General features: G+C 41.5%; 1 protein-coding gene across 1 annotated transcript in view; it reads right to left on the reverse strand.

Annotated features, from left to right (window-relative positions):
• Positions 1 to 18,259, reverse strand: part of FAM204A (family with sequence similarity 204 member A) — a 165,462-nt gene that overhangs the window by 129,637 nt on the left and 17,566 nt on the right. The window lies entirely within an intron of this gene.

Below are 18,259 nucleotides of genomic sequence, written 5' to 3' on the forward strand. Positions count from 1 at the left end.
GACAATCAGTATTGTTTTTGAGCATTCTTGAAGTAAGTAAAGCACAATTCCCCGAAGAAAATCTATAAGAGCTGCCTTTTCATCAGCTTTCTGTGTGCAAGCACCCGTCATCTAAGCCACACAACTCAACAGGACAATGTGATTAGGGCCTTGAGCTGCAGGAGGGGAGGCAATCACACTTTGCAGCCCTGCCTGGTCTACTGTGAGTCCACCATTAGCCCCTTATCCCTACATGACTGTTAAAAGTAAACTACAGTAATGGAGTTAATTCTTCTTTTCACATTGCCCCAATATTACCAGCATCATTATTGGAGCAGTTGGGTCTCTTGAGATATGTTTGGAAAGATCTTGCAAATAGGAGTTAAATGCCTGCCTGCATTGAAGAGTAACAAAAATGTAAATTTCAGTCATCTTACTCATAAAGTAGACATATTTCACCAAGGCCAGATGAATCTAACAGCTGCGTTTCCATTCTTGTGTGCTGTTAAGTAAAAACAGACCTACAGAATAGTCAAACAGGCAGAAGTGCTTCTCTAAATACATAGAGTGTGCAGAGACCCTGGCCAGTGGAAAGGATCCCAACAGGGACCCCTGAAGAGATGTGATGACACATTGCAGGAGAGAAGAAGGCTCTCCATGTTGCAAGTACTTAAATACATACTGTGAGGCTTAGGAATGCTTAAAAGCAACACATTAGGTCTGTTTCAAGGCAACTAGCAGGAAATGGCCTAGAGATATTCTGCTTTAGATGGAGTTGGAAATTATGTGTATTCAATTCTTGCCTGACTGTACCAAGCGACCATAAATTTCAAAGCTGTGACCTCTAATTGTTGCTCAGCAACTTACTTGTGCCATAACCCTTAAAAAGCCATGTAATCCTCTCACTTCCTCCATTTTTTTAAAAAAAAGCCCTGCTTTAAAAAGCACATCAATGTCTCACTCTTCAAATATTTTTGAGGACCTTCATTGTGCTGAGGCAAGCAGGCAGGCATGAAGGGCTCTGTGCTGCCCTCTGGGAATTTCCAGAGTAGGTGCCAGAGTGGCACCATGAATCAATAAGGCAGGTGGTGGGTCAGCAGGAAACTGTATACAAATCCAGCCATTGGAAAAGACTAGAATTGGGTAGGGGACAGGAGAAGAGCAGCCATGCTAGAGGAGCAGCATTTACATCCCCAGTGAATGCAGAGAGCCCTTTCTTCTCTGGTCCTCCGAGCCATTGTCTCTTGGTAGCATTGCATCATCATCATTTGTTTTGAGTTCATCTCTGCAAGTCATCGTGGGATCTTCAAAATCAGGCACCATGACTTACTCATTTTTTCCCCATAGTGCCTGGCATGTAGCATATGCTCAATCGCTGTGTGTCCAATAAATAAATGGATGAACAATAATGTTTCATCATCAAAGTGAGAATAAAGCTGCCATGTCCATTAATATATGAGAGATTGGCTTCCCACCTTTGTATGGGCGGGAACTGTCCTCAAGGGCCATGCTTGCTGGAGGAGGGTTTCATAGGACTCACATGCATGGGAAGAAGGGATTCGTGGTAGATCCACCCACAGCAAAGGGCCAAAGGTTGAGAGATGGAAATCACCCATCAGGCATCAGAATTGGAGGGGCTCAGCAGAAGTAGGATTTTTTTTAAATCAGTAAGAGATGGTTGGGGGAAGGAGAGCATCAGGAAGAATAGCTAACGGATGCTGGGCTTAATAACTAGGTGATGGGATGATCTCTGCAGCAAAACACTACGGCAAACATACACCTCTGTAACCTGCACATCCTGCACAAGTACCCCTGAACTTAAACTAAAAGTTGAAGGAAAAAAAAAAGGTAAAAGAAATGGCATATTGCTATTTACATTTTTGTTTCTTTAATTCTTTCTTGCTGTATTATTATTTGCACTTTTGTTCTTCTTATGTTCGTTGATCGCTTGTGCACCTCCCTTTTTATTGTTTACTAAATTGCCATTCATGCTCCTTGCCAGGTTTTCCAACTTTTCTCTTTTTTTTTTTTTTTTTTTTTGCTTTTATATTCATGGAAATTCACTGTGTACTAATAATTTTGACACTGTGTTGCATTTTCAGCAGTTTGATATTTATGTTTTTTATTTTTATACACAAACACTTCTTGGTAAAATATAGTCATTAAGGCCACATTCTAGGATGTAGACGTTTCAATATGCAAAGCATTTTTCTACCAGCTTATTCTGTTTAATAAAGAAAATAATTATTGGTTTCCTTGGAAGAGGAATTTTACTTATAAAAACTGCTTTAATAGGAAAAAAAGATAAAATTCAGTAACAGTTGGTAAAGATGGGTAAGTAAAATAAAGCAAACAGATGACATGGAGTGGTTGAATACAGGAATGACAAAGGGCCTTGAGGCATGTCCTGGTACAAATTCTTTGTGCTGAGGACAGAGTCCTCAAGGAGAATTGCCAGATAAAATATGTCTTAAATATGCCATGGGTTATACTTACACTAAATACTCCATGGGACATACTTGTACTTTAAAAAAAAGTACTTGTTGTTTATCTGAAATTCAAATGCATCTTGACGTTTTATTTGCTAAACCTGGCAACCCTGTCTTCATGGAGCAACCAAGATGGAAATCAGGATGGATAAGACTAGTGGAATGAGATTGAGAAAAGTTAAATCCCATGAGGCTTCATACCTCGGCAACTGTATCAAAACTCATTATTATTTAGTGATCAAGGATCCTCTCAAAAGACAAGAACGGATGTAGGGAGTGAGATGGTGAGGTGATTCTCAAGGAACAGAAATATTGTTGGGTTTTCTCTCCTCCTGAGACTGTCACACCTGTGTCTAGGGTCACCTGAACTTTTATACATCCCACATGTGGCTTCTGCCTAGTTGCCAGTAACACAACCTTCCTCACTAGATCCTACCCTCCAGAGACTCAGGGATAAGAGAACCCTCCCTCGGTCTCCCCTGTGAGAAACAAGGGACTGAATGAATTTTCCACATGGTGGAAAATGTTTTATGGTGGTGTGTGTACCTTAGTGGACATTTGGTTACAGAATTCCTACTTAAAACATCTTAGACAGGAGTTTGTTTTTCCTGCATAATAAGACATGTGGAGGTGGGAGGCTGCAGGCACTGCTTTCTTTGCTCAGTGATGTCAAGTTCCACATGTCTGAAATGCTCTCAGTTTCTACCTCATGGTTGCAGGCTGGCTGCTGCAGCACCAGCTACTGCATTCTTGTTCAAGGCAAAAAGAAGGCAAAGAAGTAGGGCCATTCAGCTGCTCCTGATCCTAGTCTTCCTTCCTTAAGGAAGCAGATGGCTTCCTGAACCCTACCCACCTCCACAGACGTTTGGTTATGTCACATAAAAGACTTTCGAGTTTCCACAGTGGGAAATAATTAGGAAGGAAGAGTTGGTCGTGGCTTTTGGGTATTCAAAAAACAGTCGAAAGGACTGGCCAGCTTTCAGAAAGGGGCAGCTGCAAGAAACACTGAAAAGAACCCAGGCTCTGGGATCCATGTTGGATCGAATGCAGGCTCTACCCCTCACTACCCATGTGTCTTTGAGCAAGGCACTTAATCTTTCTCAATGTTCAGCCCCGCATTTGCAAAATGAGGGTCAAAATGGTGACCTCAAAGTAGAGGGAGATGAGGACCAGAGATAACGTACATTACGCCCCTGGAATGGTGTGTGGCAGTAGATACAAAATGAAGAGTAGCTACTATTATTTGGAGACACCAGCCAATTAAACATCAGTTTTTCCTACTTGGATTAAATACACCTTCTTTTAGGTACACATTATAAAAAAATTAGTTCCAGATTATGTGGATTTTAACTCTACAAAGTATTTGCGATTCAACAGAACCATTGTAGAATGATTATAACAGTGACTTTTGATTGCCTAGATTAACCATGGTCATAAATCAAAAAGTATTACAAACACTTTGGGAGGCCGTGGTGGGTAGATGGCTTGAGTTCAGGAGTTCAAGACCAGCCTGGGCAACATGGCGAGACCCCATCTCTACCGAAAATTTTTTAAAAATAGCCAGGTGTGGTGGCGCGTGCCTGTGGTCTCAGCTACTCAGGAGGCTGAGGTGGGAGAATCACTTGAACCAGGCAGGCAGAGGTTACAGTGAGCCAAGATCATGCCACTGAACTTTAGCCTGGGTGACAGAGAGAGAGCCTGTCTCAAATTAAAAAAAAAAGGAGGGGGGCGGATTATGAAAAAGACGCTTCTGGATGCATACAGGTTTGGGGCACCGCTCTGAATTTGTAAGATGTCATCTCTTCCTTGAAATACATATAAAGAATTTTGGATTTGAGGAATGTTTAGTTCTAGATGAAATAAGTGCCACCTTGAAAGCACTTAATTTAAAAATATATTTTATATTCGGATTCCTATTGAAAGGAGACTATAGAATTGAAGGTAATCAATATTGCTTCAAGGGCCAAACAATAGAAGGGCTAATGGACTCACTGTGATGGCCATCTCTGAAATGGTCTTTGAAGGCTATCAGCATTTATTCGACTTGACAATTGAAGCTTCACAAACTCTTCACAGAGATGAAAGAGAAGTATATATGTTATTGCAATATTTAGATATTAAGAGTCTAAATATGGGCTAGAGAAATTAGAATACGCTATTACACATGCACAGATGTTTAAAATTTACCAGAATAAACGCACATGCCACAACTTGAGAAAATGAAAGAAGAAATGGCATTGGAATTCTTTATTGTTTGTAAAAACGTCTTATTTACAAGCCAGTTTAATACATACAATGCAAATAGCAATGACTTGTCCAAGGAAATATTGAAATCCATTAGGGTTGCACGTGCATAATCTGATTCAACAAGTCAGTATATTTTTCTCAAAAACATAATATCTTTTCTGCATTGTGTGAGATGAAGGATAGATTACATTTCTAGCCTGTGCAATAATTCCCACATCATAAATTCTGATGAAGTTATATCAATATATAAAGCGAATGGATGTCTGACCTACCATCGTTTTCTAGTTTTCAGAGAGAGGCTGACATACAAGCAAATCCCCAGCTGCTTGGAGTGATGCTATTACAGCCTGCCTTTGCCTGGGAACTGTTATTAACTATCTTGACCAGGAGCGGCTGTTAGAGTTTGTGGTTTCTGCTCTGAATATTAAACTTGGGCATACAAGAGTCCTTATTGTGGGGAGCACTTGGAAATGGTAATACAAAATTGCTTTATATTTGCGGGATTTGATTGCTTTAGATGATACAGCCCTAGCTGGTGGGCCTCTCTTGCTGGTTGTATTTCCAGATTATAAATCATTCCTTTGACAGAGTATCTGCCACAACCAGGTCTCAGTTTCTGTGGTATCATTTTTTATATTACAAATGGCAACTGCTCTTCTGGGCTGTTCATATAAATGACACATTTTGCATAACTTATGAGAACAGGGTCAAAATCAAAGCTAATAAAGCTCCCACCTGCCCCACTCCCCACCCCCCACCCCAAATGTTTCTTGTATATGTTAAGGCATCTCTGGCTTTAAGTTTTGAGGGGACTGGGTCATGGATAGAAGGTGTCCGATTTTTCTATGGCATTGGTAGGCACTGTGTTTTACCAATACTGAAATTCAATGTTGCAAAAGTCAACACAAAGCAAAACTCCATTTACAATTAGCCAACTAATTACTGACAACTCGATCTTCAAGAGCAAAATAATATTTCCTTAAAGGCATTTGATGCATGCACACATAGTAAAGGCAGCTAGAGGCTGGGTGCAGTGGACCACACCTATAATCCCAGCACTCTGGGAGGCTGAGGCAGGCAGATCACTAGGTCAGGAGTTCGAGACCAGCCTGACCAACACGGTGAAACCCAGTCTTTACTAAAAATACAAAAAAATTAGCCAGGGGCGGTGGTGAGCACCTGTAATCCCAGCTACTCAGGAGGCTGAGGCAGGAGAATTGCTTGAACCTGGGAGGCAGAGGTTGCAGTGAGCCAAGATGGCACCACTGCACTCCAGCCTGGGCAACAGAGTGAGACTCCATCTCAAAAACAAACAAACAAACAAAAAAGTGGCTAGAAACAGGTGCCTCATTTTCTTCTTCTGAAAATAAGGGTGTTGAATGAGGTTGTTGGCAGGCTTCCTTCCCATTCTGACATTTTGGTGGCTACAAAATTCACTGGTATGATTAGAGGACAATGAACGCAGATGATACTGATGAACATGTCCTGCTTTATTGTTGCAAACCTCAAGTTTAGATTTAGACCTAAGATTTAAGAATCCGAACCCACTTTCATTTCTGGAATCCACACACCAGCTACATAACAGAACCCATTCCTAAAGATACATGATTTAAATCCCAGAACACAGCTGATTTCTCCCAGCTGTGCCTGAGACACCCTGGTTTTTCTCTATGTGAATTCAGGGATATATTAATTTGGAAGATGATACCCAACAAGCATTATGAGATAAAAGTAATAGTGTGAGATGCCTTCCAAATTATGCTCTTAGGCCCTTATGAATTTATAAATGAAGGAATCAGTAGTTTTAAAGATTGCTTTGAAAGAACCTTGGCCTAGAAATAAGAAGCTTTCAATCACTCTCCACCCAGAGGCCTGGCTTACTCTTGGTCTCCTTAGTTGCTCTTATTAGATCAATGCTTTTTTTTTGACATTCTATTAGTCATAATACAAAGCAGGAACTGTGAATGGCCCAAAGCTCAACATTAGCTGGGAGTGGTTTCCAAATTAACCAAGTTCAGCATTTCCTGAGCAATTATTTGCCCTTCTCCATCCGCCCTCCCCCATCATCCCAAAGAAGATTTGTATTTTCAAATATAACCAAAATATAATTGTAGTGTAACCAGAGAAATCTGGTACAAAACTTCTGTTGGAAGTCCAAAGAGACTGTCCCTGAGCCAAGTTGGTTCAATGAAATGGCTTCCCCATCTTGGGCTTCGTTCATGTACATGGTCTGCACACTTCAGAGCTCCTGGGGAAGCATGTCTTTCCAAAGCCTGAAAGACAGACATTGACAATGTGGAGTAATTTCTTTTTTTGTGACTGATAATTATTGAATGTTGAAATTGATTTCTTTGGGAATTTTACTTTGTCATTGGATTTTAGAACTGAGGAAATGTCATGGACAATTGCTTCATTTTACAGATGAGAGACAGAGACCCACAAGAGTCTCGCCCAAGGTCACAGAAGCAGTGGCAGAATTGGGGCTAGAACCCAAGTCACTTATGCACAATGACTATTGAGCTGTCTTGATTACGAATTGCTATAAGCAGCGTGCTTATCATTGTGATCCAGTCACATTTGTATACAAACGACTGGAACAAAATTTCAAGAAGCAAATCCGATCTTCACTGAATGTGATTTGAGCTGATCTGTGCACTCTGCTTGATTCTAGTTCACTGATTACTTTTTATGCTGGTCCTGAACTGCTCATGGAAAGCAGCATACTTTCCATTGTGCTCCAGTCATACTTATATACAAGCAACTAGAACAAAATTTCAAGAAGCAAATCTGATCTTCATTGTGTGTGATTTGAGCTGATCTGTGTGCTCTGCTTGATTCTAGTTCACTGACTTCTTTTTATGCTGGTCCTGAACTGCTCATGGAATTGCTCACCTACGATTTTAACAACACTATTCTACAATACTATGCTCAAAAATTGCTGCTTGAATTTCCTTTACTAAAAACCTTCTAAAGCCAAGCAGAGTGGGTCACACCTGTAGTCCCAGCACTTTGGGAGGCATAGACTAGAAGATTGCTTGAGCCCAGGAATTCCCAGTCTGAGCAAGAAGGCAAGACACTGTCTCTACAACAAGTGACAAAATCAGCTGGGCATGGTAACATGCACCTTTAGTCTCAGCTTCTTGGGAAGCTGAGGTGGGAGGAACATGGAAATTGCTTGAGCCCAGGAATTTAAGGTGGCAGGGAGCTATGATCATGCCACTGCACTCCAGTGTGGGCAACAAAGCCAGACCCCATCTCTAAAAAAGAAAATAAAATACCTCTAATAATGAGCTCCCACTTTCATTCCCTGTCAGAGAGGTAGGGTGGCATGGAACAGGAAGACTTCATCCAAGCCGAGGATTCTGCAGATTTACCATATTCGATAAAAACATAATTGACTCCTACAAGAAGTTATCAGCTTTTTAAAAAACTAAGTGACTAGAAAAAGAAAGCCCAAATAATACAAGATCCAGAACTTATCAGAAGTAACAACTCTACGAAATGGGGAGTTGTTCAGACAGTGGAAGTGCACTGCTCTCGGCCTAGTTTCAGGGCTCTTTGCTTTGGAATAAGTGGCTTTTGTTAATAACTGCTGCATGGAGCTCAGTGCAGTACTTTGGCTTATTTGGCCGGCTTTGGTGAACACCCAAATTTATTAGTCCAGTTTCACTAGCCGGGGGGAAAGGTGGTTTTTGCTAAGAAGCTAAGCCAGGCTTGACAGCCCATCAAAGAATAAGGAGGAGGAATCTCTGGCAGAGTGGTTTTGGGGTATATCCTTGCTTACGGCCTTTCAAATGATATCCTCAGGTGATCTGTTCCTCCAGTCTTCTCTCTAGCAAAGGACTGGATATCCTAGTTTCAATATATCCGTCATTTAACATGTGGCAAGTATTCTTTTCTCGCCAGAGTGAAGAACAGAGCCAACAAATCTGAGCGGGGGTAGAAAACTGCAAGTCCCCCAGATGCCAGGAGCGGGAAGCATGGAAACAGTTCGCAGAAGACAGACACTCAACGTGGCCAGCTCCCGGCCAGCCAGGACAGGCACAGCCCCATCCGAAGTGGCTGCCTGCCAGGAGCGTGACCACAACAAGCAGGAACTCCCTTTGTCCACTTCCTCCATGGGACGAGGGACAGACCTGCATCCCATCAGTTCACAATATGCTTGACTCCAACCCTGGGGCTCCTTCTTGCAGACAGGGATGGAACAGCTTAGCTTCTTTCACTGTAAATTCCCATACCCCTCCTCGGTCCTATGGTTATCCTGAGCCAGCCAAACCTTGTTTTACATTCAGGGTTGATTTCTGGCAAAATTCCCCTTCCAGGACTCTAGCACTGACAGAGGTTAATGGGTACCATTTAGCCACTCTCGGCAGCAGTGGTTTGATCTTCTTGGCTCTGATATTCTTCCTCCTCTTGGCACAAGAAAATTCAGCTTTTGCCCTTTATCTTGTTATCCAAGAGCCTGAATGCCCATGACAGCCGTGGATGCAGATGCTGCGTCTTCAAAGTCCTTGGCAGAGGGGTAGAATTCAGACCCACACAGGCAATGTGCATTGAGCTCTTTATTTTTTTTTTCCGAAACAGCCAGCTGGCCTGTTGCTGAAACCAAGACCAATCAGAAAAGACACACATGTATATGAGACGGATACTGCCTTTTTTCCTCCTCCACGAAGAAAGCAAGGGAACAGATACAGGCTGGAGGAGGCAACTTCTCATTCTCAGGAAGGAAAGATGATTAAATCTGGCCTGAATCCAAAGAAAAATCCTTGCCTACCCTGCTGTCCTAAGTCCCTAGACATGCATCAGTCCATATCGTTACTTGTGACCAGGACTTTGAAGAAAAATGTCAAGGTAAACCTGACTGCTTCTTGGCAAACAAGTAGGCATCGGTTCCAATGACACACAAAGGGCCACTCTCTTCTGGAGCACCCACTGCTTCTTAGATCCACTTTGGAAGGCTCCTGACCCTCAGCTGACGACGCCACAACAGAGAATTAGGAATGAGAGGGGCACGCAGTGCAAACCCATGTTATTTTGAGAATGCCTCACATTGCCCATAGAGTGCAAGATTGTACCAAGCCTCTCCTGGGAAACACAGACTAACCAGACCATTTAGCATAGGCAGTTTTTCCTCCAGCACAGGAACAAATCACTGTTTCTTTCACTGGACGCCAGATGAAATAGTTGGCTTAGACTTAGGGACCCAAAATGCTTATATTTAAGCAAGAAGCTCGAAATTGGGACTGGGACTCACTAAGGACACGGTGTCACTGCCGATGTCCACAGGTGGATGGAACACAGAATTGCCAGGCCAGGCAAACACATGCATGACATGCATGACTCACCTCCCCGGGGAACACCCCCCTGCCGGCCGCCTCTCTTCTGTCTTTTCTGTCCCAACATACAGCTGAAATTTGCCCACATGTTAAATGTGCATGAGAAGTAGTTCCACTGAATGGGGTTTCTGGAATCTTCATTCCTGAATATGACTGGGAAGGGAGCTCAACTTCCTATTTAGAATTCCTACTCCGTTCCCCCCCATGAAGATTCCAGACGAAATCATTCCCATTGCTAGCTACATGTAAGTTCCAAAAGTTCAAAAAGATTTGGATGAGGATATTCTGAAATCAAAATTCTGCTCATGAAGTGCAGGGGAAGGAACAGGGGGGCCAATAGGGACTTCACAGAGCAGCACAGGGCCTCGGTTTACCAGCTCTGAAATGGGAATGGTAGCACGCTCCTCTGTGGAGAGGCTGGAATCAAGTTAATTAATTGGCCTCGGCAGAGCAGAAAATGTGTCATCCTCTTCGAACCTGAAGATGAAAGGTGTGAAATGGTGTCATAGTTTCCTAAATTGCTACATCAAACATGGGACAGGACGCCTATAAACCTGCAGCACGTAATTATCATAAAAATCACACACTGTTAAAACTCCGAGGAAGACCCTGGCAAATCTGACTGCAGGGGAGGAAGAGGAGTGCACGTGGTCCTGAGCACAGAACCCCACCTCCACTCCACCACCCAGGACCCAGCCGCCACACACCTTTTTCTGGAATTCCTGCAGCAGCGGGTTTGCTGACTCCCGCCCCACCTCCTTCCGTCTGTTCTCTACCCAGCAGCCAGAGTGATCATGGCCCTCCTGGGCTCAGAACTCTCCATTCACCGCCCAGCATACTCACAGTGAAAGCCCAAGTCCCTGCAGTGGCCTAGGAGAACCGTTCCCTGAGTCTTACCTGACCATCACCTGACCGGCCCTACTACCTGTCCCACCTGGTCCTCGAATGCTTTCCCCTTTTCTGACCATCTTGTTTAAAAACTCAAACCTCACCCCACACATAATCAATCCCCTCTCCCCCTTCCTGATTTATTGTTCTTCATCTTTCGTGTCCATCTGACTGTTTATCTATCTTCTGTCTTCTGCCGGGGGCAATGGCAGCTCTATGAAGGCCAGGATTTTGTCCTTTTCTCCTCCCTGCCACCATCTGGGAGTCTCGAACAGTGCCTAGCATGTGAAGGGGTTCCGTAAATATTTATCGGCAGAATGAATGAATTGCAAGTTCTTTCAAACTAAGGGATCCTTGAAATTTCTATGAGACTATCCTGGTCAGCCCCTCTTATCACTTCTGCAGCTGCCTTTTTAGACTATTTTTAGATGTTCACATCTGCCTTAGAGGAAAGTGTCTGGTGGAGGTGGGGGAAGCAATGAGAAATTCACTCATGAGTGATTGAAATCGCAAAGGAAAAAACTAGCATAAGCAATATTTACTCTCTGCCTCCAGTCCTATGGTTTCTTTTCACAGTTGACCTTTTTAGATCTGTTTTGTTCACCTCTCTGTGTCTTCAGTTAACATTTTCTGTCTCTCTGCACACATGAGTTAGACACTGTCTCCCCAGGTGATTCTGTGGTCTCTTCAGTTCAAGCACTTGTCTATATGCCAGCACCAGCAGGAGTCCAGAGCTCCTGTTCCTAATTCCAGGGAGAGAAAAATCTAATCACCTGGCTTGGGATTGACGTCTATCCTGATATAATTTTCAGTGGCAATGGGGGTGAGGTATCTTACAGGTCTGCAATTCCTTATCTGAAATATTTGGATACAAATGGTTTTTGTTTTTTATAGCTTTTCATGTTTTACAACATCAACATGGTTCATATACTCTGTATTATATAACATCACCACTGGGTCTGAGGTCACATTCTAAAATTAAAGACATGAACATTTCTGCAGGAAAATGTATGAATATTCATAATAAATGGGACAATTAAAAAATTATAAACATCTTCAGGTCAGGCTAGCACAGGTTTTGCTGTCAAATAAATTCAGATCAGGTTGGAATATGCCCCAAATGAGTTAGAAAATCTTTTGGTTTTCAAGAGTTGTTTGGATTCCTGATTGAGGATGTGTAGCGTAACCATGAAATTTGTCATCCAAACTTCACTTCTGAAAGTAAAGTGGGTGCTGTTAAGAATTACATTGGGAGCAATCGCTGAGAATCTGCAGTAGTATTAGTGTCATTTTTTAATATCCCAACCTTCCCATAATCATAGTTAGAGCAACAAGGATAGTAAAATCAAAACCCATGAGCAATATCTACCAAAGAAAAGAAAATTAAAGAAAACCTAAGTGACAGGAATCCCCATAAACTCCAAAAGCAACTAAATCTTTAGGAGAGCTACAAGATCTGCATGGCATCCATGTAGGTGGAAGCAAAAGGAAACTATGGGGCCTCAGAGGACCTGAGAACAGGAGAATCCACAGATTCCCCCATAGACAGATACTGAGAATGTGGCAGGTCCACTTGAAAATAGCAACCGAACATGAGAGGGATATTTGCACACTCCAGTGCTCAGGCAAGTGCAAAGATTTGTGGAAGATGTCCAGAGGGCTGCTGTCTGGGTCCCATAAACTCTCAAACAAACAAAGCAATGTCTCCTTTTAGGACAAAGCTCCTCACCTAGAAGAAACATTGGGAGTTAATCCAGAATAGGACAGGGACAGCAAAGAAAAAAATAAGATCCAGATAAAAGCTGTGGGCAGGCAACATCAGGGGCAGTTCTCTGAAGTTTGAAGCCATAGTTTTTAAATCACTCCATGGAAAAAAAATCAGAAGACAGAGCTCCAGAGCTTTGAAATGAGGATATTGAGGATGTGCTCTAACTCCCCCATCCCCTCCTTAAAGTGAAAGAAAATTAATTTTACATAATAATGACAAAGAAAATATAATTGTGGTTGAATCTCATACAAAGTTTTTATTTTAAATAAGAGAATAAAGAAGAGAATAAGTAGCATGTCAGAAAACATGCCCACAAAATTGATAAGAAATGCAGCTACTATTTCAAAATGAGCTAAAAGAAATAAAGAAAATGAAATAAAATTGTGGAAAATATTTTAAACATCATAGGTCAGATTTTTTAAATCTAGAAATGAAGTTATAGAACTCAGGAAAAAATTAGAAATAAAGTAATAAATTACTTCATAAATGAAGAATAAATGGTACAAAATACATAAGTGAATGAACACAACATATAATGCCTTATGAAATGTAAAGGCAAAAAGGCAAAAGTTTTTAAAATTACAAATAAATAAAGAGATGAAAAGGACTCAAAAGAAAATAACGGATATAGGAGATGGGACAGAAAAAGAAAAGCAACATAGGTATAATAGGAGTCCCCCCACCTTGAAGAAGAAAACCAAAGCAGTGGAGTAGATCAAATATTGAAATCAAGAATTGAAGAAAACTTTCCTGAAATAAAAAGTCACTTGAAACTGCATATTGAAAGGACATAGCATGGATTTGAAAAGGAAGGAAGGAAGGAAGGAAGGAAGGAAGGAAGGAAGGAAGGAAGGAAGGAAGGAAGGAAGGAGGGAGGGGACGGAGGAAGGAAGGAAAAAAGGAAAGGAGGGAGGGAGGAAAGTTCAGAAAAACCAACACCGAAATGTAGTTTTGAAAATCTGCTAGACTTTAAGAAGAAAATCTTTCAGGCATTCAGACAAAAAAGACAAGTCACTTAGAAAGAAAATATGATTATCATCAGACTTTTGAACAACAATGCTTTATATCAAAGGAAAATGATGTGATATCTTTAATATAACGAAGGGAAGAAAATGTGATTTTATATTTCGTACCCAGCCAAATTTATATTAAAGTATAAATAGTGAGTGTAAACTGTTAAGAACATTAAAAACTCAACATTTTTTTTTCTCTTGTGCTCTTCCTGAGGAATCTATTCAATGATAAGCTTCATGTGATCGAAATGTCAGGAGAGGCAGCGACATAAGGACTGGTGATTCAAGTCTTGGCATGAGAAAATGGAGATACAAATGTAAGATCAAAATTTTAAAGTAAAAATCTTGTATTCCTGAACGTGAGGTGGAAGTATCAGCATAAACTCATGATATGCTTTATCTTCAAAATTTTCTTAGCTATATCCATCGAAAAGGCATAGAAACCATGACCAATGAATGAACATCCCAAGTGCCCAGATTGTGGTCTTTAAATACTGCCTTGCTAAAAGAAAACAGGACTTGTCGGAGCAATAGTTGATTCCAGGACTGCAGCAGGAAACGCACAAGATAATCCTGGACCATCTTGTTCTATTAGAAGCAAGGAAGCTATCAAAGACTATTGGGATCTTGTCAAAGAGCGCAAGAGCCAACATGAAGATATGCCCACTGGCCAAACATGGAACAATTTCAGTACCAATAAGGATAATAGCTGTAATAAATTAAAACACATAAAATATACTAAATTCATGAATTATGATGTAAAAACAATAAACTGAAAGAAAAAAGATATAAGGAAGAAACCTAAAGATGAAAAAAGACTTAATAGACATATCAATGCATGCCCTTGTTTGAATCCTAATTCAAACAAACAAAAAAACTTTAAAAAGATCACATTTATAACATTTATGAGAAAAGTGATATTTTTAGCACTTGATATTTCATTATATTACAAAATTATTGCTCATTATCTTAGGTGTGATGATAGTATTATGGTTATGCTTTCTCTTATGTTCTTATCTTTTATAATAATGATGCCTGGGATTTGTTTAAAAATAGTACAGGAAGCCCAAGTGTAGTGGCACATCTCAGCACTTTGAGAGGCCGAGGCAGGAGGATCACTTGAGCCCAAGAGATCGAGGCTGTAGTGAGCTGTGATCGTGCCACTGCACTCCAGACTGGGTGAAAGACTGAGACCCTGTCTCAAAAAAAAAAACAAAACAAAAACCAAAACCAAAACCAAAAAAAAACCCAACAAACAAAAATAGTACAGGAGAAGAAATCAGAATGCATGGAGTTTTATTATTCTGTTGTGTATATTTTTATACATTTTCGAAGTTTTCCATAATACATTTTTTAAAAATTTACATCAGGATAAAAGACATAAATTTGGACTGTCCCAAGCAAACCAGGCTGCATTTGGCCTATGGAAAAGAGGTGATAGATTTATGGGCCAGACAGTTACAGGGACTCAGAGAAGTAGAAGGATAATTGGGTCACACTCCAAAAGGTGTCCAGTATGATTACATTCTGATTTTCTGGTATTTTGGATGTTATTAGCTCATCTATTTTTCTTTTTATTTTTACCTGCCTCAATCTGTGTTTAATTCAAGTAATAACAATTTCTTATTTGAGAAGTTCTGCCACGTGCTTTTTTTTAATGTAGCTCAGTTTCTCCAAAAGAGCCTCTAGCAAACAGGCCACTGAGGTTTGGCAGCTTTATTGTTGAATGCATTCAATTATCATTTTTAAAGTCTAGCACCACATTCCTTTAATGATTTAGGACCTTGCATGGTTTTAAATGTCTCCCAAAGCTTTCATTGTAAATTGTGTTCAACATCAAAGGAGGTAAGTGATGCCCAGATGCTGTTTACCGCCTGTGAAATTCTCAGCACTAAATGGGATGAGTATCCCTTGACAGATTCAGAATTAGAGCTGGATAGAAAGAAATAACCTTCATTTCTGGATGCTAATCCCAAACCTAGCACTGGGTAGGAAAAACCACACACAAACGTCTTTTTTTAAATGGACCTTCTGCAATGACTCCTCTGCTTTTATTTCAAGTTCCATCAAGAAGCACGGTGACAGTTCTGAAGTCCACAGGGGCAAAGAGGTCCCCTGAGGCTACAGCTGATTTAGGGTTTCTATTACTGGATTTCAGTGGCATTTGTTTAAACTGGGCTCCTACACGAGAACCTTAGAAAAGTCCTCCTTATCCTTTATAAGCTTCTTTAAAACAAAATCAAAACTCAAGTATCTGGACATTCTCTGCTGTTTGCTCTGCAATATCCTGCTGGGAGATGTTGTTCGTATGCCAGGTGCCATCCCTGACGCTCACATCCTTTGATGTTGAGATATTCGTGTAATTCATAAGGGGGTTTATTCTAAAGAAATATCCCTTATGCTTTCAGGACATATTTTTAAAAGGAAAAACACAAAAGCAACTTCCACTTACCCCAAACCACCATGAAACGTTTGCTGGCTTTGTGTCTTTCTGGCTGGTTGGTTATTTTCAACACGAAGCCCTACTATGACCTATCATAGGAGGGTTTCATATTGAAAACTCTGCCATTTTCATAGTAGAATTTTAAATCAGCCAATAGTAGGGTTGCATGTTGAAAATTCTCCATTGCTTGGTGGCAGAGAGATCCCTACCGTCCTCCTCTCATGCTAAAATTCATTCCCGTCCCACTGGACACACCTGTCTGCCTGTCCCCAGATGTTTACTAAGGACTGACCACGTTCCAGAACAGTTTTACCTCTGGGGGACAAGTTGCACAGCCACAGGCCTCCTTTCTTTTCTTCTAAAAGGCTTCCTGTGGTGCAGGCTAATCTGCGGTGTTGAAGTTGTCCTTGTGTTTCTTTCTTTGTGACCGGGGTGCTGGATAACACTGCAGGTAAGAATGTGGGCCCTGGGGCCAGGCTGCCTGACTTTGGGTTCTGGCTTGGTGACCTCAGACAAGTCACTTAGATCTGCTCTGCCTCATTGGATTCATCTGGAGGGTGGGGATACTAAAGTTCCTACCTCCTGGGGTTGGTGTGAGAATAAATCAATACACGTAAATAAATTTGTTGTGAAAATAAATCAATCCACATGAAAGTACTGAGAAAGTGCTAAATGTTCTGGACAAGTCAGCGATTTGTTATGGAAGCAGAAGACACGGCCGTGGGCTCCCAGACGGCTGGTGACTCTCAGGCCTCCCCATAACGTATCCCTCTCCCCTCTCCTCCCCTTTGCAGCCCCCTAACCCTTCTATTGTCATTCTCACCTTCTTCCCTGGTCTACTCTTTTCTTATACTTTCCAATCATTCACTTCTCTTCAACAACCCAGAAAAGAGCATACACTGTAATCACGTAGCTGGCTTTTTAAAATCATGTCTGTGGAACATAACCTGAGAGTGTTTCCTGGACAATACGTATCAGGGCATGAGACTTCCTGGCCTCTCCCCTCTCTCCTTCTAAAGACGAAGGCTTTCTCATGCTCAGCCCCTGGTCTTGCTTTTGCTGAGATGAGGCCAGGGACGGAGTTGCAGAGCTGAGAGCAGGAGACTCTCCCTGTGCCAGGGAGGGCGGAGTTTTGGCCGGAAAACAGAAAGCCCCTGAGGGGGATGGGGAGAAGGGAGCCAAAGGGATCAGAGGGGCCTTGGGGAACTGGTGTGGGGCTGGAGTTTTGAAATTAAAAAGGGAGAAAAATAATTTGGGGCACTTTGGAGAGAAAGAGGAATAGAGGCTATTTTAGAAGTTTGACTGCGTGTGTGTGTGTGTGTGTGTGTGCGATTTCCCCTCTACTGCCATTCAAGAAAGAGTGCTGCAGGGATGTGCACATTACCACCAGGGCTTTCAAAATCTGATTCGTGTTTCTTTTGGATTCTGTGAGCAGGAAGGCCCAAATTTATTCGGGTTACAGTTTCACTAGGAGCTAGCACTCACTGAAAACCCACTGTATCCCAGGTACCAGGCTAGCGGCCTCATTAGGCGAAGTCTCTCATCCTCAGAGAAACCGTGCAAAGAAGATGAGCTGATTCCTTTTTTACTGGAATTTGCTTCCAGTGAAGTTAGACAAACTTGCCTTGCACCACACAGCTAATAAGAGACAGAGCTGGGATTTGAACCCAAGTCTGTCTGATTCCAGTGCCTGGAGTCTTTCCACCACTTCACTGGATCCAAGCATAAGCCTTTAGAGTGCATGTTTAAAATGTTCTGTTTATTATTATTACTACTTTTTAAAATTTCAGTGGAATGCCTAATGTAATACCATGTGCATTCTAGAATGTGTTGTCCTTAGCACCTCTGAAGTCAGATACCATCTCACAGTTAGTGGATGCTGCTGGTCTTATGGTGATTAGAGTTTCATATCAAAGCTTCCTATCCAGGTGTCAGAAATAGACTCAAGGAAATTAATAATTTTTCAAATATTTTATTGCATGTGTACATACTGCCAGAGAACGAAGGGCTCTAAGGAGACTGTTTAAGATTTTAGTGCAGCTACTTAAAAATAAGTACATAATGTTGTTTGATTTCTGAGAGGCCTAAAAGAATAG

This window comes from Macaca thibetana, chromosome 9 (assembly GCF_024542745.1).
Source record: "Macaca thibetana thibetana isolate TM-01 chromosome 9, ASM2454274v1, whole genome shotgun sequence".
In the NCBI taxonomy this organism is placed as follows: domain Eukaryota; kingdom Metazoa; phylum Chordata; class Mammalia; order Primates; family Cercopithecidae; genus Macaca; species Macaca thibetana.